The following is a 27,230-nucleotide window of genomic DNA, read 5'->3' as shown; positions in this document are numbered from 1 at the left end:
TCTGCAATTCACACACTATCTGTACCAGTATAGGAAAGAATAGTGCACGAAGGTGGGTTCCCAGCAGCAAAGTCTAGTGGGTAACAACACGGTGCATGACGTGCACAAATGGAAATAGCTGAATTGGTCCTGCTTGTGCAAGAAATGAAAGACTGGTTTATGTCAACTGTGAAACAGCTGTTTAGAATACAGAGGGAGAAAAAACTGACTGGTCAATCAGGCACCAAAACAAATAGTAGCAGCGGACTGTAGGTATTATAAATACATCTGGTATTTCGAGCTGCTGGAAATGTCACATACCGTGAGAATGTAGCACATTCCGCAGCTGTGGCAGGGGTGCTGGTGGTCTGTGTGCACCAGTAAGCGGCTGCTCAACAGCGGGAAACTGAACAGCATCACCGACAGTCCAGAAGGCCAAGGCTTTTACCAGGAAGCTCCTTCACGAGGGTTCCAGTGAAACTCCCCTTCTGCATGCAAACACGACCGTCAGCGACAGCGTACTGCAAGGTGGCCGGCTCACCCTGCGAGTACACTGTGCCGTAGACAATCTTGCTTCAGGGGCAGCTGGGGCTTTCACTGAAGATTGCTGGTGAGTGGCAACAGAGGAAAGACCAGCAAAGAAATTGGGAGACGGACCATGGTGCCACATGATTCAAGAAATGATGAGAAGGTAACAGGTGGTCAACTGAACACAGAGCTTAAGAGTAGTAACTGCAGTACACTGTACTATCATGTATTGAGATTTCTTATTACGCACACACAAACTGAGCTAATCTCTTCTGAAAGAGATAAGGCGACAAAGGTTAAACAGACGTGAGACGTATATAACTAGTAAAGTAGATATGAATAAGAATAATACTGACTAACTGAGCGTAGCTTGCTAACGAGAGAAAGGAGCAGAGAAAGTAAGATGTAAAACTGCATATATATTATGTATGTTCATTAGGAATTGTGTAACAGTTGACACGTAGGTACCGTAACACAGGAAGAGTTGGGTATACCAATTAGGCACAGTACAACTAGTGTAACATGAATGTGGGACAAATTGATGATTTCATGCAGTCCGAACATTAGGCTGGTACATGGGGTCAGGTAGCACACACTGTGTCACTAACGACCACAAATTTGGACTCAAACGTGAATACTAATTTGAGGAATGTATTGTGACTTATCGCAGGGATCCTGAGTAGAAGGCATTCACCACTGCCAAGTAACTGCTAGGCCTAATTATTGCCTGCAGGAATGGTACTGTGCTAGAGTGAAAAACTTGTAGAAATAGGGAATCTCTGGAAAGGAGTATTCAGAATCCCCTACGCAAGTTAAAGATGAAGAATAACATATGAGAATTGGTCATAATAAAAAAAGTTATGTGAAGGAATGTCGCTAACTGCCTTGACTCTCCATGATCGGGTCATGAGCCGTAATTATGAGGTCCTGGAGGATCTCCATCGCCAGCTCCAAGTCCTCAATTGAAGAGCCAAATAGGACACTACAACGAAGGCTGAGGAATCAGGTCTCTGACTGGGAACTGTATCCATCGACCAAAATCTCTCTTCAGACTCAAAAGAGAAAATCTATTGACGCCACAAGTGGCCGCTATTTTTGTGGATTCTTCTTCTGATTTGCACCCAGCCTAGCTTGGCGTGGCTCAAAAGCAACTGCGATGGCTGGTGTAGTCTTATTCCCTGGTACAGCTTCCACCTGTCGAAAAGAGGCTACATTACTGTCACCTAACTGTCACTGAACATCAAGAGCTTGTGTTAACTGTAGAATACGATGAGGTTGCTAGTAATCGACGACTTTCTTTTAGTTATTTTGTATATTGGCAGCTTTCTTAATACAAGCTCGTCTCCCAATTGGTAAGGTAGCAATCTGAGCCTTCATTAACTCTTTCTATATATCTTTACCTCTATTAACTATTTCTCTGCATACGGTCAGTTTTTTTCATTTTCTGGTGTATCTTTTTCTGTATGGTTTCTCTCTTCTCACTACACCTCAGACTTCTCGCAGCTCGAAATCTACAGCCACCATTTGCAGTACAAATTGGGAACTCGTCCCTCTGCACGGCGTATTGCCTGCTGACTCACATTTCAGTGCCACTGGCAGAGATACATTTGTCCACAGCCGACAGACACGCCCTCACCGGCAACATGGTGACGCGGCAGCGGAAGCTTGCATTCAACAGCAGAGGGAACCACAGTGGGCAATCTCCACCGCGTTGCCCACTAACGACTGCAAACCAGCGTCAGTAAAGCTGCCATTCTAACATAATCGGTCCTCCTTCCGCTATACTACACATACTTCCTCAGCAGAGAATCCTAGCCCGCACAAAGCTATCACAGCTATCGTGTCACAGATCGAGCGAGGTGGCGCGGTGGCTAGCACAGTGGACTCGCACTCGGGAGGACGACGGTTCAATCCCGCGTCCGGCCATCCTGATTTAGGTTTCCCGTCTTTTCCCTAAATCGATCCAGGCAAATGTCGGGATGGTTCCTTTGAAAGGGAACCACCGGCTTCCTTCCCCATCCTTCCCTCATTCCACGAGACCAGTGAACTCGCTGGTCTTCTCCCTTAAACAACCCAACGCCCCCATCCTGTCATAATTGGTGTGTGTGAAGCTTCTCTGACGCAAAAATGCTGTAAAATAAATGGGGGTTTGACATGAGTTAAACCCATACAAAACTAGCTGCCTTATTTGTAGCTGATCACAGAGCTACTCACAATTCACGTGAACCAAATCATTTGCACACTGTATTCCACACTTAAAATGTAGTATCGTATTAGCTTGGAGCATTTCAATGTATTGTCTCGAGGATAAAGGGGTGCAAACTAAGTTCACAAGAATTCTAGATCTCATCCACTCTTAATATTCTGTTAAGTAAATGGATACATAATCACACGCTTTACTTACATGTAACATTCAACAAACCATGTCTCTATATTATCATCCCCACACAATACACACAACAATTACGACTTACCAGCATTCACGCCAGAGATATTACTTGACGGGTGGAGAGACACTGGAGACAACACGGAGGCTTATCGCCAATCGTTCTTCCCGCAAACCATTTGCGTCTGGATCAGGAAGGTACCCTCCGCAACAAGCCGCAATGTGGCTTACCTAGTGTAGACAGATGTTCAGCTGTATAAGAGCAGTGAGATATGCTACTACTAAGCTCTTACAGCTGAACGGAAATAGGATTTTAATTGCACGTGTTTGAAGTTGCAGCTAAGAGAGACCTAACATTGCCCACGTTAAATACGATAGTGAAGTATCTTGTGTAAAGAAATACAATGTTTAAGTTAACCACATAACGTGCAACAATATAAATGCAGTGCAACGATGCTAGCCAGCAACCGTATCACCGTAATCAAGAAGGAAGTCTCTTCCCTGTGACCATCGCATTCCTACATGAAGCGCCTGTACTGAACTGATCAGCAGGTCTTCACAGCGGTAAGCTGAAGCAGGCTGTGTCCAGCCCGAAGCGACCCCTTGTCTGCCGACCCGACGGCTGCCATCAAGATTTCTTATTGGCTGTCTCGCGTCATACCTCAGGCGACTTGTCGAGACCTAACACACCGTATTCAGCCAGCGACATACTGCTCCAGGCGACAGCTGGGGGGCTACCGGCTGTCCGAGACAGCCAAGTACCTACTGACGCATGCACGAATTCGTGGGCAAGAAATTTGCGTAACATACGAGAAGCAATACAACCTGCCTGCTGCACGTGGATTTTCCTACCTAGAGTGGCAGCATTTTGATTTAACGTCACAGGATCATAATATATAATACTTCGTAGTTATACTTGCTAAGCTGCAGTGCCCTTCTAGTGAATCGACTAGTGCGGCCCGTCAGATTTAAGAAGCATGACTGCAAAACTATCAGAAATTACTGTTAAACATGTTCGCTCTAAGGGCATCAAAAGCACACCGGATATTACAGTTAATGAACATTTCCCTGCAGTATACTAATTTCTGCTTTTTAATTTGAGGAGATGCGCAACAAATTATTTATCCTGTTTTTATCGCTGACTCAAAACACACTATAGCATAATTGATAGCGATGCGTGACACTATCCTTGGTAGTACAGAAGAAATAAAGAATGAACCGAAGAATGAAAAAACAGTGAAAGGAACAATTTCGGTTCTGTAAGACGAGAACATACGGCGACGGTGAACGGCTTACGGCAGCACGACGTCACGATCTCACGGGGACAACTGAACTCCCTCCCCCAGTCCGCCGTTTCTCGCCACAGCGCGGCCGGCGCGCTCTCTGCCGTTGTCACTCGGCGGCTCCTTTCCCAACTGCCGTCCCTCAGGCAAAACACGCGATACACTAATCGGCAGCCAAGTCCCAGTCGATTATTAGAAGAATCGTGCCAAACGACAACGCAAATCTGACCGGCATTGAATACTCATATATAAAATACAATACAAAAACTCGCAAGACAATAGCTTTACCCTGAGCGCAGAAGGACAAGCGCACTAACTGCTGTTCTCTCGAGTACCTGACCTCGTCTGAAACATCCCAGTTTCCCAACTGCCTATGCTCTCTTTGGTAGCATGTTTCTAATTTTACAATCACGCTGCTTCCAGCCTCTGCACCATTCTTCCCATCCCATTACCGCCTCCGTAGAGCACACTCCGATTTCTCCATGATCGTTACTAGGATTGATCCTTCTCTTAAACTCATCTTCGATCCCGTTTCCGTCATCTTTAGTTCTCCCTTCGGATACTACGGTTGGCAGAACATCCAGTTTCCTGGCTGCTGCCGCTTATTACTCCTATCCTGCTGCCCACTACATTGCCTGTTACTTCCCGCCGCCTCCCTGCTAGGCTAATTTCCACGATTGAGGGAATTAGCCTGAAAATCATTAATATCACACTGGACTCACTCCCGGTCGGCTCTCTGCCAGCTCCTATCTTGTCTTCAATTCCCGTAATTACTTGCATTACCGGCACCTCTGTTCTGTTAGCAAGTTGCACCATCCATCCGTTCCACGTACTGAAGAAAGCTCTCCGTAGTTACCGTGCGACAATAGACCAAACGCCACAGGAATAGTTTATTTTGTGGCTTGTTATGAAACCGTAGTGCTTCCCTGACTACTCAATGTGACCTCAACAAATGCCCTGGGCCGGTGCAGCGGCGACCGCGTGGGCTGCGCTTCCACGTGTTTGTCGGCGCGGCGCGCAGCTGCGGGTCTCACCCTGTAGTCCTCGCCTGCCGGTCTGGCTGGTCAGCAGACCAGGTCCCGGAACCGAGCCCGCCACTGCGACGGTGCGGGAAAATAATATTGCAAATGTCGTTGGGCAATATACAGAAATACTGTGGCTCTCACACCACACGCCTCTAATACTACATATGGGTGAAACACTGCAGGACACAGAACCACGCAGGCTAGTGAAAGGCAAGCACGCGAATTGGACGTTGTTGAAGGAAACGCTTGATAGTCGTATTCCGGACACCTACGATATTATAAACACGCAACAGATTGGTGATGAGGCAGTGGAGGCTCTTACTACTGCCGTCCAAGAGACAATGACTGACGCCATTCCACGTACAATACCAAAACACTCTACGGCCCTGTCCCAGCAAATCCTGGGCCTCATCTCAACGAGGAACCGCCTCAGGAGATACTGGCAGCGTACCAGGCGCCGTTCTATAAACTACATGTCTGACTCCAGGCTATAATGCGGGACAAAACACAAACATTTCGAAACAATGGAGAAACTCTCAGAGCTAGACACCACACGTCCCGGCGTATGGAAGCTAGCCACACACTTCACCAGGGAGGAACATTACATACCCACTCTACAAGGACCACACGGTCCAGCTTACTCCGCGACGGAGAAGGCAGAGCTTATGGCCACAACACGAGCAGCGTCTTTGATGCCGAATCTGGCTTCTTCCGATCCAATATTCACAGTTGAAACGGACCAGGAGGTTACACGACTTTTAGCCCCGCCCACGCGTGACGAAATAACACGCACTAGCACAAATGAAATTACACTGGTTATCAACCATACCAACGCTAGGAAAGCGTGTGTTCTGATGGCATTCAAAACCGTGGCCTCCAGGAGTTCACGGATAGAGCCGTAGAATACCTTGCACACAACGAATGCCATCCTGAAACACCAACTCTTCCCTGACTTTTCGAAGGCGGCCAAGGTCCTGATGTTGAAGAAGCCAAGGAAGGACCACTCCCTCCCACAAAATTACCGACTCATCAGTCTGCTGTGCTCGCTCAGCAAGATTGTTGAGAATGTAGCATTAAAACATCAGGCACTGCATCGCCAATGACACCCTATGACCGGAGCAATTCGGTTTTAGGAATCACCACTCAACACAACTCCTCCACGTATTCGAACGTATACCACACTGCTACAACGCGAACAAAGCCACAGGGGCAGTATTCCTGGACATCGAAAAAGCTTTCAACCGTCTTTGGCAGAAAGGTGATATGCGCAAACTAAGCAAAGCTGGTTTCCCGGACGGACCCATACCATTCGTATCTCACGAACAGGTGTTTCAACACAGACGCGCAGGGCAAACAAACGACAACACTATATCCAAGCTGGAGTACCCCAGGGAAGCATCCTAGGGCCCATCTTGTTCAACCTGTACATTAACGACTTCCCAGCAACGTTACCCATCTACGCGGGTGACACAGCCATCCTTGCGCAAGATTAGAAACAGTCGAACATTAATGCACGAATACAGACGGCGCTCAGAATGCCGAGCCGTGGTTGGAACTAGGGCGTATTAGAGTAAACGTCGACAATCGTGAAGCAGTTCCTTTCACACGCAGACCGAAACTACAGTGCAAACAACACTGTAGACATAACACTACATACTCTCCTAATACGTTTCCGAGAGAAAGATACCTCTGTCTGGCTGGACTGGAAACTTACATGGGTGGACCACATCGAATTCGTTGGCAACGGAGCGCACTCGAGGCTCAAACAAATGTACTCAATGCTCAACAGGGAATGTACACTGAATATGAGGGTGTCGAGGTCCATATACACGACTCTGATTTGACCTATGATGTACGCAGCTCCGTCTGGGGATAGGCAGCTCCTACACATCTGCGCCGCCTGCATATCTTTCAGATCAAAGTGCTACGCATCATTAGCAAAGCTCCACGCTACACACGCACCGTGGATCTTCACAAAAATACAACCTTGGTATCCTCAAGAAAGTATTTAAAAAAAACACGCCACACGAGTATACAAAAACTCTAGTTGTTTTATCCTTACTCTGGAAAACTATGATCACAACCATAGGTGGAAGCATAAGCGGCCAAATCTAGGGCATAACCACCTATGTCAAGGTAACTACACCAACAAGCGACTAACGTCCGGAAGCCCCTGCATATCAGCAACGTCGACTGGATATGACAGCTGCCACTGAATCCGACCAACTGGCTACAGCAGAGAAACCGACGAGCTCGCCCACTGACGCACAAACAAATCGCCAACATCGCCCTACACTCTGAATCTGATATATGACCTATCGGACACAAAACGGTAATGAACCTAACTGTTACAGGTATGCTGACGCTGACGGAGAGGTCAACACCGGCACCCAGCGGCAGCCGCCGAGTAACAGCACCGCACAATGTCACAGGCATCGACATGCATGATACCCACTACTAACAAAGTCTACCCTTGCATGACCGAGATTTTTTCCCTTGGCTCTTGCCTTGGCATTTTCCTTTCCTCTGCCCTTCAAACCACTACCCTTCGTTCGATCTAATCTGTCTCCAGATGAACGCATACAAATGGTTAACCTCAACCAGACGTACCCAAACATCGCAGTACCCACATCCTGCGACACCTCCACGTTAGTGGAAACTAATTCTTCTCCAGAGATGGCAGCAAACCTTTTGAGTTGGCCATCACGCCGATGTGGGCGTGGAGGGTTTCCACCTCTTATAAAAGTAAAGCCCTCTACGAAACTGCTGGTTTGTTGCACGTTAATTAGTCAAGAAATTACTGTACATTCGCTGATTGGCAGTTGCGGGAAAACTTGTGTAAGCTGTACCTTATATATAAAGCCCAGGTAGCACCGCCGCCAGGCTCTTCGTCATACAACGGCTGCCATTCAAACCCCGCTCGCAGCCAAATCCCTACTCTCACATTTAAACACAACCTGTCGCGTCACACCCCCTAACAGGTCTTGTGTGCACTACACGCAGTAAGCGACTACTTCGGTTGTGAAATTTGTGAGGCGTTTAAGCGGGTCGTCTCTTCAGGTTGACTAATAGCTTTTCACATTACAGACGAACTGCCTGCCAAAATGGAATTTTCTCAGGGCGTCTTCCTCTGCACAAACGGGATATAGCGAAGGTAAATTTGAAATTACTAAACTGCAAGAGCATCCAAATGAATGTCCCATTATTAGGATCGCTTGCCGAAGATAATTATGTTCAGATAGTTTTAGCAACAGGAGTTACTTGATACCAAATGTGAAAAGCAGCGACATCCCAGGTTCACATGGAACATCTATGCGGTCGTTCCTCGTTTCTAGCCGTAAACCACTTCATAATATCTATCCTGACCATCACAGACCCCGGACATGAACTTTAGCAGGGGCAGGACTTTTAGTGTTACATCGCTTCAGGAAATATTGTTTAATACCGTTATCGATTTTCCTAATTATGCTGTTGTAATGGAGTGGTAGTCGCTTCCACTTCAAGATACAGATGGGGAGAGTTGTGGCATCAAAACTGCTACCGGAGACAGGGATTCATATCGAACTATCTTGAGTATCTTGCACAAAAATTTCCTTGCACAGGTAAGTAGAGAAGTAACCCGTGAAGGTAATGTATTAGACCTAGCAACGAACAGACCCAAACCAATCAATCAACGTAGAGGGAGGTATCAATGATCATAAAGCTAGGACTACGGGTTTTGCAAAGGATGTTAAGAAGGATAGGAAGAAATCTTTGCTCAGCAGGAGAGACAAGATACAAATAGTGGAGTATCTCAGCACGCAGCACCTATATTCAATGATGAGCACCGAGATCTAGATAAAGGTAGGAATCCGAAAGAAGCTTCCGAGGGCTTCAGGCACAAGAGAGAATCACCGCCTTTTAATATTCGTGACAATGAAGTGCCCTTGAACGAAGAAAGCATCTGCGATTCGAGGAAAGTCAAACCCTACCTGACAAAATCGGAACAAATCCAAAACCACGTTAAGCAGAGCAATGAGAGAAGCAGTCAATTATCTTGAAATTAAAAATTTCAAGAGATGATCCAAGGAGAAACCCTATGACATTTTGGTATTACATAATGTAAGTAAACGGTACCAAATTGTTCACACCCACAGTGGCCACAAAGACAACCAAACGGATTGCTTACACGGCGCCTGAGTATTGCACAGATACTCGAATATCTCCACGGCAGATGTTACAGGAGAGGCGGTGTGCTCCAAGCAGCGCCCTGTTACTGAAATTCCGAGGAAGCACCGTCCGGGAAAAGTCCGTCAAAACGTACTACCTCCCCCACATACAGGTTGCGTCGAAGACCGCGACGTGAAAATTCCAGGAAATACAGCAACCAGTTCAGCTTACCGTAATCATCGTGCACGCCAATCGCTAGTGGAACAGGGTGAGGTGGAATCACTGCGATTTACGTAGTGCCTTCCGTCGAAAACTATTAGGTGGTTTGCGGAAAATTTTTTAGGTTTCGATGATTGCCAATGCACTTTTAGGATTCCACCGGTTTACTTCAACGTTACAGATCTCGAAGCTACAATCACCTAACATTGAATATTGTGTATGCACTGAAGGGAATAGCGATTTACATCACATCCGAATGTTTGCAGCAGCACTACGTACAATATCACGAGATATCAATTCACATAACATGTTCACGGTATCAGAACCTGGGAAGTGAACACGCTCATCCATACTAATTCTGAAAGTAGCAAATATTGTAGTAAAAAGAAAGATATATAATCAATCGCTGCAGCAACTATTTTAGCACTATTCACAAAATATAAGGAAAGGCAATCACACGTACATACCGTTCGTCACAGGACAATGACGTGATATATCCAAAGCGCCACACTAACGATACAAGTTTGATGATACGCGTCAACGACAAACCATTCACACCACTAGCAGAAACTTCCTACGAAACACAATGCATACCCTTACAGTCCACGAAGTAAATTTACGATCGCCATTGGAACTATAACAACGTAAATCAAGATAAAAATTGCTTGAGTTTATTCTACGATTAACCGTTGACAATGTAGCCATATATGCACCGCGAAACTCGCTGACCATGTAGAGCGGACCAACGTATCATCCAAGCAATATTTGCGATCACAGCGGCCAAATCTAAAAAAAGTGAGGCTTACATTTACGCATTTCAAGACGAAAATTACCATCACACTAATTATTTTTCCAAAATTCACAAAATGGGAAGAAACGCATTTTTCTGTTTAATCCGTTCAATAACCGACAGTGTGGCAACATACGCAAGGCGAGGCTTACTCGAGGAACAAGGTGATTTCCATGCAACAGCGAGGCGACGTTTGGGAATGTATCCTCAGATACAGTAACAAACGAAGGCTTATAATTGCAGAATACACAGGGAGCATTACAATCCTTGCTAAAACTAATTTAGAGCAATTCATAAAGCAGATACAAATGCATTTTCTGTGTCTACCACTCGATAACCGACAGTGTGGCAATATACGCAACGCGTGGTTTACTCAAAGAACAAGGTACTTTCCATGTAGCAGCGAGGCAACGTTTACGAACATACGCCATGATTCAACAACAAATCGAAGCTATTAATTACAGAATACACCGGGAACATTACAATAATGCTATAACTATTTTAGCGCAGTTCACAAAACGGTAAAGTATGTATTTTTCTGTGTGTACCGTTCGAGATTCGGCAGTGTGGTAATTTACGCAACGTGAGCCTCACTCACTGTACGAGGTGGCTTCCGTGCGTTAGCGAATCAGTGTATTCGACCTTTAGATATGCCATAGCAATACCTTGAATTACACGTGATAACAGGAGATTTACAAGGGCTTGTGCAGCTATTATAACACATGTAGCAAATCTTGAAATGCCGTTTTCAGTATGTGTATACTTTTAGCAAAGCTTACTGCAGGGATTTATGCGAGACGAGGGTCGCTGATGCGTCACTTAGCGATCCATGTTCTGTTAGGGAGAGAGCACATGTCTGAATATTATAATATTGTCTGGAAACTAGTGGAAGCTGAACGCCAAGTTGACTGCCATTTAACCTGTTAATATGAGGCACTTTAATGACAGTGAACCATGGAAGTAATATTTCTCGGAAAGTTCTTCAAAATCAATGCTAGCTTACTGCGTAAATCTAACTACTTTATGTATGTAAATAATTCTGAATTGGACAATTGATACATAAGCTATACAGCAAGGAATGTGCCCTGACAGCCATTTTCTTCATCATACTCGTATTAGCAGTTGTGCTTTTCAGACTGTGCACATAACAAATGCTCAAACCTGAGTACAGCAGTTGACACTACCCGACTGCCCTGGACGTCGCTCGGACGTGTCGCAGCGTCAACATTGGCGACCCAAGCGCCTGCTGAGAGCCGGCGCCCCACGTCCTACACTGCCCCAGACTGACCGTGGCTGCCTCTCGCTCCGCCAGTGCGGCTACACGGCGCCCCCTGTGGACTGAAGAAGCCAGATTCAAACCCGCCGTCAGCCGCCGGTACCGGCGGAACAGGCTGTGACTGTCACAGCGCGCCCTCTCCCTCCAAACTTCTCACTAGATGAGCATTTCCTGGTGAACACGTGAGAACAGTGGATTTGTCACTAGGAAAACAGGTCGCACAGCTTCAATGGGCACCAGTGTTGAGGTTTGCAGTAAATGCACTTCACTTTCTTCTGAATTTGGCCGAAAGTAATGTCAGTATAATAACACAAAAGTTCCTATTCCGTATAGAGGCACAACAATATTTATACTTGCCGAACGACGTCTACCCTTAATGTAAGGATCTCCGGTCCTGGTCTCTTCATTAAAAAACAGGTCCAGTGGGAGTAGGTCTTGCCGTCAGAAGGTCTTGTACACACTTAATTTTGTATGTGGATGGCTCGTCTATAGGTATTGGTGCGTGATTTGGCGATTGTCGTAATACGTGACGGATATCCATAATGAATTTTGCAATGCCCTGACATTGAAGATTCAACATTTTGCTCCGCCTTCGAACGCCACATGTTATTATTTACAAAAAAATTGTTCAAATGGCTCTATGCACTATGGGACTTAACATCTGAGGTCATCAGGCCCCTAGGATTAGAACTACTTAAACCTAACTAACCTGAGGACATCACACACATCAATGCCCGAGGCATGATTCGAACCTGCCACCCTAGCGGTCGCGCAGTTCCAGACTGTAGCTCCTAGAACCGCTCGACCACCCCGGCCGGCTGTATTTCAAGGATTTCAACTTGATCCCTCTACCCGCTCCCAAGAAGAAAGGTTTTAAGAGACCGGACAACAATGTGATCCAACAAGCGTTCTGTTTTATCCAACTGAGGTACAGAACCCTACAAATGTCGCACGATATTTTAACAATCCATCTAGATCACAAACTTTTGCACTTCACTATTACTGGTTTCGGCTACTGCCAACTTTGGTTCTCTTACAAACAAAGACAGTGCCTTAACCAACAACGTTCAATTACCTGAAGCAAAACCTATAGCAGGCCACGTGGTATATAAGACAAACAAATATTGACATGATTAACGGGCATACATACCAACCACACGTACCATACAATATTCTGATGTGGGTATCAATGTCAAATTAAACATGTAGTTCCGTAGTTTTTCTTTTTTTGTTATGGTTTTAGGGCGCAAAACTGCTACAGTCATTAACGCCCGGTCTGTGACTTCGTAAAAGGTAAAAAACCGAAACTGGAAACCAGTAGCAACGGGAGCCAAACTCAAGAAAGTGGGAAAACAAAAACAGAAGGGAAGCTTAAAAAACCACTACTGAAGGGGTGTTGCTTGGCCCCAAAATGAGCTTCAAATGACTGACGTCATCTCACTGGCACTAATAAACGCGAGAACGCAATCGCCTGAGTGTGTGTCATCTGCTAAAATGGAACATATATCAGGCGACAGCTGTAGACGGGCGCGTAACGGAGTAAAATAGGGGCAATCAAGTAAAAGGTGTCTCACCGTCCACAGTTGAGAACAGTGAGGACAGAGTGCGGGAGGATCGCCACGTAAAAGATGTCGGTGGCTAAAAAGACAGTGTCCTATCCGGAGTCTAGTTAAAATTACTTCCTCCCGACGACGAGTTCGGGAGGAAGAGGTTCAAGCACAGGGAAGAGCTTTCACGTCCAGCAATTTATTATTGGGAAGTGTCGACCAATGTGAATGCTTAAAAGAGCAACGACGACATAAAACACTCCGCAGATCTGCGAAGGGAATCATGCGAATAGCAGGCTGGAGAAAACAGACTGCAGCCTTGGCTGCTATATCAGCCGCCTCATTTCCACAGTTACCAACATCTCCTGGGATCCAGAGGAACGCCACATATATGGCCCCCAAGTGGAGCAAGGGGAGGCAGAACTGAATCCGGTGGACCAGAGGGTGGACAGGGTAGAGAGCTTGGAGACTAAGGAGAGAGCTGAGCGAATCTGAGCAGATAACATACTGTATCCGCTTATGGCGACGGATGTGTTGGATTGCCTGGAGAACAGTGTAAGCTCCGCAGTAAAAACCGAACACTGGTCGGGAAGCCGAAATCGATTTGGGGTGTCGCCAACAATATACGCACTCCCAACACCTAACGATGTTTTTGAGCCATCAGTGTAAATAAATGTGGCATCCTTCATTTGTGCACATAGAGCAGCAAATGCCCGACGATAAACAAGAGAAGGGGTACCATCCTTGGGAAACTGACAAAGGTCACGGAGCAGGCAGGTCCGGGACCAGAGCCAAGGCGGTGCTGTACCCCAAGTTGTCGGTCTTAGGAAAGTGGAATGAAAGAGAATGGAGCAGTTGATGGAAACAAACCTAAATTCAAGGAGGCGTCTAAAGAAATGTCATGGACCGGATTAGCACGCATGGAAGACAGATGGCTAGCATAACGACTCAGAAGGACTTCTCGCCGATTGGACAGCGGAGGTTCAGCAGTCTCAGCATAAAAGCTTTCCACAGAGCTGGTGTAAAAAGCTCCAGAATAAACGTAATCCACGGTGGTGGACAGAGTCAAGAAGACGAAGAATAGAAGGCCGAGCTGAGGAGTAAACTATGCTTTCATAGTCCAATTTCGAGCGCACTAAGGCGCGATAGAGGCGGAGAAGGACCACTCGGTCCGCTCCCCAGACGGTACCATCCAGGACACGGAGGGTGTTGAGGGATCACAGACAGTGAGCCGAAAGATAGGAAACGTGGAAGGACCAGCACAGTTTTCTGTCAAACATAAGACCCAAGAATTTAGCGACGTCTGCGAACGGAAGGTTGACAGGGCCTAGATGTAAGGAAGGCGGAGAAACTACGTACGACTGCAAAAATTAACACAAACGGTCCTACTGGGAGAAAAGCGGAAGCCGGTTTCGATGCTCCAAGAGCGGAGGCGATCGAGACATCCTTGAAGACGTCGTTCTAGAAGGTTGGTCCGTTCAGAGCTGTAGTAGATCGCAAAATCGTTCACAAAGAGGAAGCCCAAAACATCAGGAAGGAGACAATCCATACTTGGATTTATGGCAATGGCAAACAGTACAACACTTAGCACGGAGCCCTGGGGTAACCCGTTTTCTTGGGAGAAGGTTCAGGACAAAGTAGTGTTCACCTGCACTCTAAATGTGCGCTCTGCCATAAATTCACGAAGAAAAAGGGGCAGCCGACCTCGAAACCACAAGAGAACAGTGTGCGGAGGATGCCTGTTCTCCAACAGGTATCGTATGCTCTCTCCAGCTCAAAAAATATTGCTACTGTTTGGCGTTTCCTGAGAAAATTGTTCATGATACAAATGGAGAGAGCAACAAGATGGTCTATTGCAGAACGATGCTTTCGGAAACCGCATTGGGCAGGTGTTAAAAGGCTTCGGGACTCCAGCCACCAGGCTAAACGGCAATTCACCATATGCTCCAAAACCTTGCACACACTACTCGCGAGAGAAATGGAGCGATAGCAAGAGGGGAGATGTTTGTCCTCTCCAGGTTTGGGAACAGGAACGACGGTAGCTTCCCGCCATCTTCTGGGAAAAGTTCGGAAATGGTTCAAATGGCTCTGAGCACTATGCGTCATAACTTCTGAGGTCGCCTAGAACTTACAACTAATTAAACCTAACTAACCTAAGGACATGACACACATCCATGCCCGAGGCAGGATTCGAACCTGCGACCGTAGCGGTCGCTCTGTTCCAGATGCAGCCCCTAGAACCGCACGGCCACTCCGGCCGGCTCTGGGAAAAGTACTGTCGGTCCAAATTCGATTATAAAGGCGAAGGAGGTAACACAAACTATGGTATGATAAATGCAGCAACATTTGGATGTGGATGCCGTCTGGTCCTGAGGCGGAAGAGCGAGAAGAATAGAGTGCATGTTGGAGTTCCCGCATGGAGAACACAATATTATAGCTTTCGCGATTTTAAGAGGAGGAAGCTAGAGGTTGCACTTCCGCTGCACGTTTCTTCAGGAGAAAAGCTGGTGGGTAATTTGAAGAGCTCGAAATCTCAGCAAAGTGTTGACCCAATGAGTTATAAATTGCGATGGGGTCCACTAATGTATCATGCGCGACAATGAGCCCAGAGACCGGGGAGAAACTAAGCGCGCCAGATAACCGTCGAATCCGACTCCAAACGTCCGAGGAGGGATGAAGGTGTTAAAAGAGCTAGTAAAGAAGTCCCAGCTTGCCTTCTTGCTATCGCGGATGACGCGACTGCATCGCGCACGGAACTGCTTATAGCGGATACAGTTGGCCAAAGTAGGATGGTGCCGGAAAACGCGAAGAGCACGTCGCCGCTCACGTATTGCGTCACGGCATGCCTCGTTCCACCAAGGAACTGGGGGGCGCCGGGACAAATCGTAGGTGCGAGGTATTGAACGTTCCGCAGCTGTAAGAATAACTTCTGTAATATGCGTGACCTCAAAGTCGACGGTAGGAAAGTGACAGTCATCGAATGTCGCTAGAGATGAAATAAGTGTCCAATCGGCTTGGGCAAACTTCCAGAGTCTCGGGCGCATATATGGCAGTTGTGGCTACAATCTAAGGACACATGGAAAGTGGTCACTCGAGTGTGTATCAGCAAGAGCGAACCAGTCGAAGCGCCAAGCTAGCGGAACAGTACCGACCGAAAGGTCCAAATGACAGAAATTTGTCATGGAGGCGGACAAAAATGTAATTTCCCCAGTGTTGAGGCGAACAAGATCCGCTTGGTGGAAGACGTCTATCAATAGTGAGCCGTGCGGACAAGGACGCGGAGATCCCCAAAGCGGGTTGTGGGCATTGAAGTCCCCAACCAGCAAATAGGGGGGCGGAAGATGACCAAGAAGATGAAGGAAATCAGCTCATGCCATAGATGTGGACGTTGGAATGTATACAGTACAAAGAGAGAAGGTGTATCCAGAAAGGGAAAGACAGACAGCGACAGCTTGGAAGGAACTGCTTAAGGGGATTGGGTGATAATGGAGAGTACCATGGAGAAGAATCATGAGTCCTCCATGTGCTGGAGTGCCTTCAACAGAGGGGAGATCAAATCGGACTGACTGAAAATGGGGGAAAACAAAGCGATCGTGGGGACGCAGCTTTGTTTCCTGAAGACAGAAGGTGACCAGCGAGTAGGATCGTAAGAGGATCGACAATTCATCCCGACTGGCTCGAATGCCGCGGATATTCCAATGGATAATGGACATAGGGTGGACAGAAAAGGGAAGAATGTGACCAAGGTTGCCCTCAACTCAACGACTGCTCAGAGCCGGCGACCGACAGCGTGGAACAGCATTCAGCCAAAGGCAGAAGATCCTGATCCATAGGTTGTTCGGGAGCAGCTCCTGCCACCACCTATCGGCCAGTTGATCGGCCGCCAGCAGTGCGCCTCGGCGGCACAGAAGGCGGCCGAGGGCAGTTACCGCCAGCTGGTGCTGTAGATGAGACACGCCGTGGCGGAGAACGAGGGGAACTGGGTTACTTATTAGCCTTCTTGTATACAGGACGTTGAGATGAAGGAGGAATCGATGGTTGTGAAGTTGGGGTATGTAAGAAACCTTCACGAGTAGGCTCTTTTTTGGAAGTCTGGGTGTCTGATTTTGGGGCTCGGGATTTAGCAGAACCTGATGAAGGGTGAGCCATAGAGTAAGCAGGTGAGAGTGGGGAGGTTGAATGGGCCATCTTTGCGCTGGCCGATCTGACGACCGTGGCACTAAAGGTGATATCACAAGTCTGCATGGCTGCCTCCTTTGTTGGCCAAGGAGAGGCAATGACAGTGCTGTATTTACCTGCGTGAGGCACAGTGGGCTTTCGACTGGCTGATAACTTTCGAGCAGCAAAGGTCGACACCTTCTCCTTCACTCTGATTTCCTGAATGGGACAATCTCTAGAGGAAACAGTCTGGTCACCCATACAGTTGATGCAACGAGGGGACAGTGGTGGACAAGCACCCTCACCCTCATGGGCATCCTTGACACACGTAACGCATTTGGCTGGATTGGAACATGACTGGCTGGTATGATTCAACCATTGACACCGATAGCAACGCGTAGGGGTTGGGATGTGAGGGCGAACGGAAATTATCTCATAGCCCACTTTTATGTTCGATGGAAGTTGATCTTTGTCAATTGTCTAGAAGAGAGTATGGGTTGGAACGATGTCCTTGTCATCCCTTTTCATGACTCGACGAACAGCCGTTACGCCCTGGTCAGACAGATAGTTTTGAATTTCCTCGTCGGACATTCCGTCAAGGGAGCGTGACGAATTTAAAGTGCGGCGCGCTTCCACCTGGACATGGAAGGGGCGTAGCAGTGAAGTGCGCAGCAATTTTTGTGCCTGGAGGGCACTGACTTTGTAACATCGAGGTGCCATTTCCTAATCAGGAACAAGACTTTACAGGACCTGCAATTGCGTCGACACTTTTCTGAATAATGAAAGGCTTGACTGTGGAGAAGTCATGGCCTTCGTCCGACCGAGAAACAACAAGTAACTTTTGCTTGTGAGCAGACGTAGTAGATGATGAGGAAACCATTGCAGAAGTACCCCCCCATGATTACCGGCGTCTCTGATGGCGCGCTCCTTCCTTGTGGGGGCCCTCTCTGAGGGTCCTCCCGCCTTAGGTGATTGTTCACACCTCCCGAGAAACGGACGGAGGGACCAATCAGCACGTACGGAAGGTATCAGCTCGGGTAATCACCCCTCCCTGGACCTGGCCATTACCAGGGGGTACGTACGTGTCCTACCTGCCTACCCGGGGCGGGGAATTACGCGTTACCCCATTACCGGCTATGCGTGGGAATGTGTGGGTCGGCCTTCAGACATGCACAGGGAGGAAAAAGAAACAGGGAGGAACAAAGAACAGGAAAGGAAAGGAAACAAGAAAGGTCTCACATGCCGCAGCGGAGAAAATGGTAAAGAGAAGAGATAAGGTAAAGAGCAGGACAAACAAAGGACAAATAAAGTGAAGAAGAGAGACTGTTTTACAGTTTCGAGCGTCTGTCTCCGGACGTAGGCACTAAACATACTCCTAGAGGGGGAGAAAGAGAAGGGAAGAGGTGGAGGTGAGGGGGGGGGGCGACGAGGGATGGGGAAGGATGTGGAAAAGGAAGGCATGCAGCCCGGAAAGGAAGGAGGGCCACACCAGCTTGGGGTCCCGTGCTCGCTAAACACGTATCCACAAAAGAGTTGTGGACCCCCTGTGGGGGTAGGTACGTGGTAACTGCATGTGATGACCTGGATATGCCTGTTGTTTATGCAAATAACTGAAGCCATCAGAGAAAATACAGTTAAAGTACATGACTAACCAGAACCGTACATTTATAGTTAAAATGTAGTATGTGCAGTCATTAGTTAAAATTACTCCACATGGCAAAATGGGAGTCCCACAATAAAACATGCGCTAACATACAATGTGTGGAACTAGATCCTTACCTAAAATCCATATAAAAGGTGCAAATATTAATAAAGGGAAATTCCTAGCCTGGCAAGCCATGAAGTTTTCGATTTAAAGATGTGACATTTTTTAACTTTTTATTCTGCCTCTTACACAACTGTGTGTTTTAAGTTGGCAGGCTCTGAGCTTCAAAGATCCGACCATCTAGTAAATACTTTAGCGAGCCACTGTAGTGACCACTGTGATCCCCATACATTTAAGGGGAGGGTACCCCTCTTGCCTTTAAATGCTCTCTGGGTTATCTGGATGTCGTTTTCATCCAAGTTCGTCAGACAGTTATCAAGCCATAGTTCGACTTTTGAAAAAGTGTCTGGTAAAAAGGCGACATCACGGTCAGTGTGGCAACATTTAATTTCAACGATGGGCTAGCTAACACTATGGATATTATGAACGTGCTCGAATATAACCAGCATGTTGAAAGTTCTACATAAAATCGGACGAAAAAAGTATCGAGCGAACGGAGCCACCAATCCCAGAAGCTGCACGAGGGGTCGCAGAAGATGGAGGACGATCTCCTTTGGGAACTGAAAGGATTGCTCTGTGGTCCAGGGATCACTGGTGGGAGTTGTGTCTGTCTCACTTAACCACAAAAAAAGCGTTTTTCTCGAAAGCCTGTTTTCAAATTTGAGGGAAACGTAACTTGAGAACAGTACACACGATTTTCTACCGAATCTGATTTTATTAGAACTTAATACGTTTCAGTAATCTTATATGCTGATAGGGGATATATTGAAAATAACTGATACCAAATTTATTTCTTACAAGTCTAGTAGGGGTCTTCGGCAATTTCCAGGAATTACGAATGTTCAGGCTACAAGGGATCGTTCCACCTGGTGCAGCGGTTATATGAAGCGTCAGATATGGATTCAAAAATGATTTCTTAAAGAAAAAAGCTTAAAGAATAAAACCATACCACCCAATTTACCATAACTTTATGTTTTACATGGAAAAAATAATGAATTTTTCAAATTTTCGTGCTTTCAAACTTGTCCGTCCCTTAAGCTGCAGGTGGGATGGCTCACCTACATTAAAGAATGGAACTACTTTCAGAATTCTACAAAAGCGTTTTCAGTGCGCTCACCTCTTCTGCGGGTACCGTCGGCAGCTCTGCCAGGCGGTACAGTTCTCACACTAAGGTACCGACGTAGAAAAACATTTCCTGTCACCAATGTCACAGAAGATGTTCCCCCGTTTGCATCTGCAGAATACCCCGCTTTTTGCTACAGAAACGGCATTGTCCTAATTCACACAGCACTCTTCCATGCTGCCCTAAATGCAATCGACGGACGTTTAGCCCACACTTTTAAAAACTCAATTGTCTGAACTTCACCGTCACCATCCTCTAGCCGATGCATCACACATTTCTGCCATTCTACAGATCAACCAGATACGATAGCTCATCTCCTACCAAAATTTCATACACACACTCATCGGTGCCAACTTTGCACCCCACATACCACAGACCACAGCCCATCCTACTCTGTGCTCTATTCGCATTGTCTTGTTTAGAGACCCAGCATGGCCCTTCTTTTTACCAAGGAACGTCATCATTGGTTTCCAGCACTCATCTCCAATTTACTAGCATATGACACTTCAGAACAGCACGTCGCTGTGGTCCATCTTATGATACCCAGAAACTGCCAATTTCTTTTGTTTCAGCAACCACCACCTAGTCTGCCTGCTATAGGGTCCTTGCGTGGTTAAAACCCCATCTGATTTAGTGTTGATACACCTCAACTGACGCGACCATAAACCCTGTTATTCCTGCCACCAAGTCCCACTTAGTCTCAGCACGTTTATGTTAAATCCATACATATTCAAATGTAAATCATCACAACCTACCTACTGAACTGAAGAGACGCAGAAAAAGTCTTAAAAATAAATAGAAGGTAAAACCTTGGTTGTTGGTAAGTTTATAGAATAAAACTATAGAAGCTTTCGTCTTTAAGGTGACGAATGTAATTAATAGTTACTGTATTGATGCATATTTCAGTACTTTCTAAAAATATCGTGACAGTTTTATCATAACGTGTTCTCTGAAGAGCTTCATGAATCTGAAGACCAGAATCCTGGTCAAAATCACATTGACCCCTCTCTTCTGATTCTGAACTATTGAAAAAGACTCGTCAGATGTCTGAAAATTGTATTCATCACCTATGCACAGGATTTGGTAGAACGTAGTTTTGTGTATAAGCACGTTCGGATGCTTGATATGTTTTGTATTTGCACATAGTGTGCCAACGTTTTGTCTACATATATTGAATATGACATTGTTTTTGTCCAGAACATGCAGCGTGTAAGCGACAACCCTTTACAATGTATCACAGTGGTGCAGTTGTTGCGGAAAAGAGCAATTTGATGTGAGACAGTTATTGTCTATCAAGATGTGAAACAGTCTCAAATTTCCCTACAGCAGCCACTAAAAGTACTGCAAATTGGCACCGTTTTAAATATTTACTCTCCTCTCTCCTTCTTACGCTACTGGCTTAATTGAGACTTACAAATTCCCAAACTAACGTCGGTGTAAAAATTTTCTTCAGCATAAATTTAACAATAAAAAAGTTTCGATTCTCTGGCCATCTTAACTCCCTCGAAGCTCCGTCGTCTCAAGGTCGGTTTACATAGAATTAGAAACAAATTTAATGTTTCCACAACATGTTAGTCATCATTGCATATTAAGTATAATGTGCACGTGGAATACTTTTATCATAGCTCTTCTGTAAAACGTCGTCTTGGCCTAGGAGACGATTTTTTAATTTTGAAATTACTCACCATACCACGCTCCACAGTAACATGCATAGAGGTATTACGTTACTTAAGCAGTATAGTGCTCATGATATGGAACCGTGTGAGTCAGACTTTCTGTAGAACACAAGTCAAGTTGTATAACGTTGCTTGCATTGCAAGTTAATCACGGAGACCTCAGAATTGTGGTAAATATTACATCTTTCTGCCACACTCTGAAGGTGTTGGGAGGGTGAAGGGGTGTTACAATGTGGCAATACATGCCTTTACCCTTGAGGCATCAAGGGATCACAAATTTAGCATTGGAGGGCAGTGTGGAGGGTAAAAATCGTAGAGGGAGACCAAGAGATCAATACACTAAGCAGATTCAGAAGGATGTAGGTTGCAGTAGGTACTGGCAGATGAAGAAGCTTGCACAGGATAGAGTAGCATGGAGAGCTGCATCAAACCAGTCTCAGGACTGAAGACCACAACAACAACAACAACAACAACAACACAACAACCCTTGCTTCATGGAGCTTTGGATACAGCCCATCTACACGATGGACGAGTTTTGTGTGTGTGTGTGTGTGTGTGTGTGTGTGTGTGTGTGTGTGTGTGTGTGTGTGTGTGTGTGTGCATTTCCTTAATTTTACATTGTTTTAGAAGCACAACGACAGTGATTAGGAATTAACTGCGAGAAGTAATTAGAACAGCGTTTTTCCTGTGAACAGTATTTCTATGGAAGAGAGATAGTTACCGAGTAATGCCATACCAGAGCCAAAAGTCAGCGAAGGTGGAATGGTTAGCAAGATGGAAGATAATCGGGAAGTACAGATAAATGAGAACATTTCAATGAATTCTGAAATTGCTAGGCTGGAAAGTGACCCAGAAAAAAGAAACAGTGGAATTAGTGGAGAGTCGACTATGCACACGTCGGCGATCAGAGGTCATCATGAACTAATAATAGATGATAATGGTCACGGAAACACATTGGAAATTCTACATCCTGTTGAAGGTAGTAAGCGTTACTAACCATAAATTTGACAATAATCGTTGCAAACTGAGCTAGTGTCATTGTAAGTTAAGCAATTTAATTCAACAGGTGAAATCAATGTGAGAGTTTCCTCGTGGGAGTTCTTACGATTTGTAAGATAGAACATCGAGGATTGTTTAGAGGAATACACAAAAAGGATGAGCTATAGGGAACATAAGTATAATGATGAGCAAGACGTATGGCCAAAGGTTTATTTGACACCTGGAGAAGTGTCATGGAAGCGCTGAATAATCCCAAGTATATGAAACGTCCCCTTAGAAAAATTAATGAATTACTGTGCTGATAAACCTCTTACATTATTTGATTTTCAAACAGCTGAGCAGAACTGAACGTACTCGGACATTTTGCTCTTTACCTGTTCTGATCAACACTAAACTGACACACAATATTTTTAGCACAACGCAATCTGACTTTCAATAATCCCTACAAAAGAATGGCCCTGACCAACATTAACCTATGCCTTTCACAAATCATTTACTTCACAAAAATCTTCGTTAATCGAACTACTGCAATACAGTGAGCGCCAATACTGCCATCTAAATAAAAGATTCTAACTACTGAAGGAACTAACTACTGATAGGAATAGTTAGCAAATGAAAGATTTTGATAGAGAACAAACAATGTATTTATCTTAATAGTGTTCAAAAGTCATAATATATACAGCAGTTCATGACATCCATTCTTACAAATGTACTGTTTCTGATGGACACATGTCCAGATCATCCGCTCTCAAAAACACTATCAGTCCCTACTTCTCATATATTGTCCATATACTATGACCAACAAAAACGTGTGCAGTGAAATGTAACTTACAAGTTAATAATTTGATGAACTGGTGTCAATTACAATTTTATAACATAATACCGTAACAAAGGTACAAAATACATCGTTAAAGAACATAACAATACAGATAACATTTGAAGTAGTACAGGCTTTACAAAAGAATCGAAATAAACAGATACATCAGTGTTACAGGATTTATGACATAAGTAAATAAAATAATGAGAATAGATTCGTAACATTAATTTCACACATGAGCATTAAAACAAAACAGAATCAACAATGTCTAAACATCTTTACAAAGTAAATAACATAGTATCAGAAAAATTCTATGACATAACTGTTATCAGCTAAACATATAGAGACAGGAAGAACACGAATACACAAGGGTACACAAACACATAGTGGAATGACACAAAAGGACAGGACAGGTTTGTTTTCAGTGTGACATTTGGTACTGCAGTCCACCCCAAAACTTCATTCCATATATCTTTCCTCTTATTTCAACATTTGTTTCCACCAATAAAATCCTATCCAAGCATGCTTTCTGTATTTATATGTTCACATTTTTCTTACCTCATTATTTATTATCTTACTTCATCATTTATTTCCAAGAAAATCCTCCCTAAACCTGTTGTCCCTAATCCCTACTTTTTTGTTCATATCCTCTTTCAAAAGCCATTTTGGCCAAACCATTTTCTTATAGCTTCTCAATGCATTTCTTCCAACTCATCACAACTCGTTCTCTTATATAGCCTACCCCATCTTAAGCTAACTTAAATCTACTGAGTTCAGACGCTAAACTAAGGGACGAGGCAATGCAGCAGCACAAAACAATTAACACAAACAACAATGACAAAAAACAGAAATTGGCAAAGCAAGCAGCAGTATATACATAAATTAGCAAAGCAATTGCAATATTACAACTAATATAAAGCGATGTGCAGCAAACAAGAAAAATAAATAAGTAGTAAAACTGGCTTAAAAGAGTAATACAAAGTCAAATTCAGTAACATTATGCCTGGCAAACAGCAGCAGCAAATGCTATAACTTATACCTAAACATGACAAACCCACAAGCAGAAAAAATATTACAGTGAAGATGGCCATGTCTAGTACCTATGTCACATCTTAGTGTCTATGTAATTAAAGCGGTGCACCACAACAACTAATTGTAAAAAAAAAATATTACCATGTACTTGAAAAGAAACTTATGTATGCAGTTACTGTTACTAGTCCCTTCTTATTGTTCTTTCCATTCCAAATGCTCCTTTTTTGAATAATGTGGATCATAAAATTATTATTTAGCAGATATGTTGACAGAAAGGTTTCACATTAGCAAATGCATTTAATTTTATTCTATAAAACCAATGCTGTAACAGCTAGAAACCAGATATCAAATGAGATAAGTAACTATGAAAAGCGAAGCATAAAAATATCATTCAATAGTCATGTGACATTTCATAAGTCAGTAGAAATTCTCGTTGAAAGACACTTGTCATAATCAGGCGTGCAGATGTAAGAATATTTCCCATCAATTCATAAGCATTTCAGTAAGTAGCACAAAGTACGTGCTCCACAGTATAATCATATGTTTCCAAGTAATAGCGTGTCATATTTGCGATGCTTTCTACAAAGGAATGTTAACAGTGAGGTTAATGGCCTCTTTCTTCTCCACCTCATGGCTTTTTCTCAAGGCGGCTGGCACACCTGGCCGCTCACAACGCATTACGTCACAATCACTTCCATTTCTTGCCGAAATATTTACGACAGCAGTTTCCGCTACAGTGACAGTTTGATACAAATAAGATTTCACAGATCGAAATATTTGCGTTACAGATCTGTAGAAACAAAATCTTATAACAGTGTCCAAAAAATTTTCGCCGGCACTGTGATACACTCACGCATTTACACACATTTCATAACTCAAAAGTACGATTCTTGGTTTGCAATATCCTTTATCACAAACCAGAGTCCCTAACCACTACTCATTTTCCTTACCTTATTACACATATACCTATTCGTCGACACTTCAATATTTCATCATAATAAATACATAGCATAATCAAATTCCTCATATAGCATCAGCTTATTGATCATGAACATACCTCAACAGCATAATACACGTTGTCATCGCAATAATAACATCATAAAAACTCAGCCAAATCTCAAGAACGTCGTAGCTTTCTGCAATAATTTCAAAACCTAATGAAAATTCTCTGCTCATTTCAATAGTGTCATCTACCTCAAACGTATTTTAAAAATCATGATCCCATACCAAATACACCATTCAAAGCTCTCATAGTATCACAATGGTTCTGAAAAAGTATGAACAGTTCACACAGTACAGACAAAATACAGTTTCGTATCACGAAAAACTTTCCTTGTAATTAAAAAATCTTTAAAAATAAATGTTTTAAGTACAAGATTAATCACTCAAATGCGTGTCCTATAGCGCTAAATTGTGCGTCATGTTGTATCATAATCTCTGTCATTACTTAAGGGTAAAAAATGTGCCAAGTTTCGTAATTATCGTCGTCCGTAAGCAAAGTTCTGTGGAAGTCAATGTACTTACCTCGTAATAAACAAAAGCGAAATGCTATGCGTACAGATATCGTAGTTATTACCTACAGTACCGTGATCAAGAATGTACTGCACTGTAACGTATTGTTGTGCTACAAAAAAGGCTGTCTTATTGTAGCTATACCACAAAAAAGCTACTAAAACATGTTTTACTTTCCAGAAGAATTCAGAAAAGCTGTGCAGATATAAACCAGATACAGCACAAAAGCAACAATGTAAATTGTGTCACACATTAGTAGCGTCGTGATATAATCGTGTAGCTGTCAAAGAAACCAAATGCTAAGTCATCTTTAATCCCACAGAAAGTACTTCAGATAAAGAATGTCTTTTCAAGTAAACCAAAACGTTGCATGAAAGTCTCATTAGCAGTGTCGGTATATGTTCTAAGTATGTGAGCCTTATAGTCGTTACGTGATCGTGCAACTAACAAGCAGCAGTGTACCAATCACAACACTGTGTCGTCTGTTCACTATAACAATGCACTCGTAATTTCTGTTTAAACAAGTTCTCTTGGTTCTTGACTGCATATTTAACCTCAAACATTGCAGATTATCTTTCAATAAACGGTTTTACATGTGAAATGTGGTGTAAACCTTTACTCTTCCTAGTACGCAGAGTTTCAACTTCAACACAATTATCATGTGGTATACGTCGGATTCTGTAAGGTCCATTGTAAACTAAAAGAATTTGTGACACGTGTTTCTTCTTACGTGACAGTGAATGAGCTTTAATGAGAACTTTCTAACCAATATATAACTTCTTTGCATTTGATTTACCGTGTATTTTTCTTCTTTTGTCTGATGCAGATTTTATATTTTTACTAGCCAAATCAATTATGTCTGTGTCGAAGTTTACGTGTATTCAGAAAAGGTACAAGCTCACCGATTCTGTTCGGTGGTTCTTCATTCTTTAGTACAAGAATGGGTGGTAGAGCAGTGGAGTCATG

The sequence above is a fragment of the Schistocerca piceifrons genome, chromosome 8 (genome assembly GCF_021461385.2).
Source record: "Schistocerca piceifrons isolate TAMUIC-IGC-003096 chromosome 8, iqSchPice1.1, whole genome shotgun sequence".
Lineage (NCBI taxonomy): Eukaryota > Metazoa > Arthropoda > Insecta > Orthoptera > Acrididae > Schistocerca > Schistocerca piceifrons.
Note: the sequence above shows the minus strand (reverse complement) of the source record.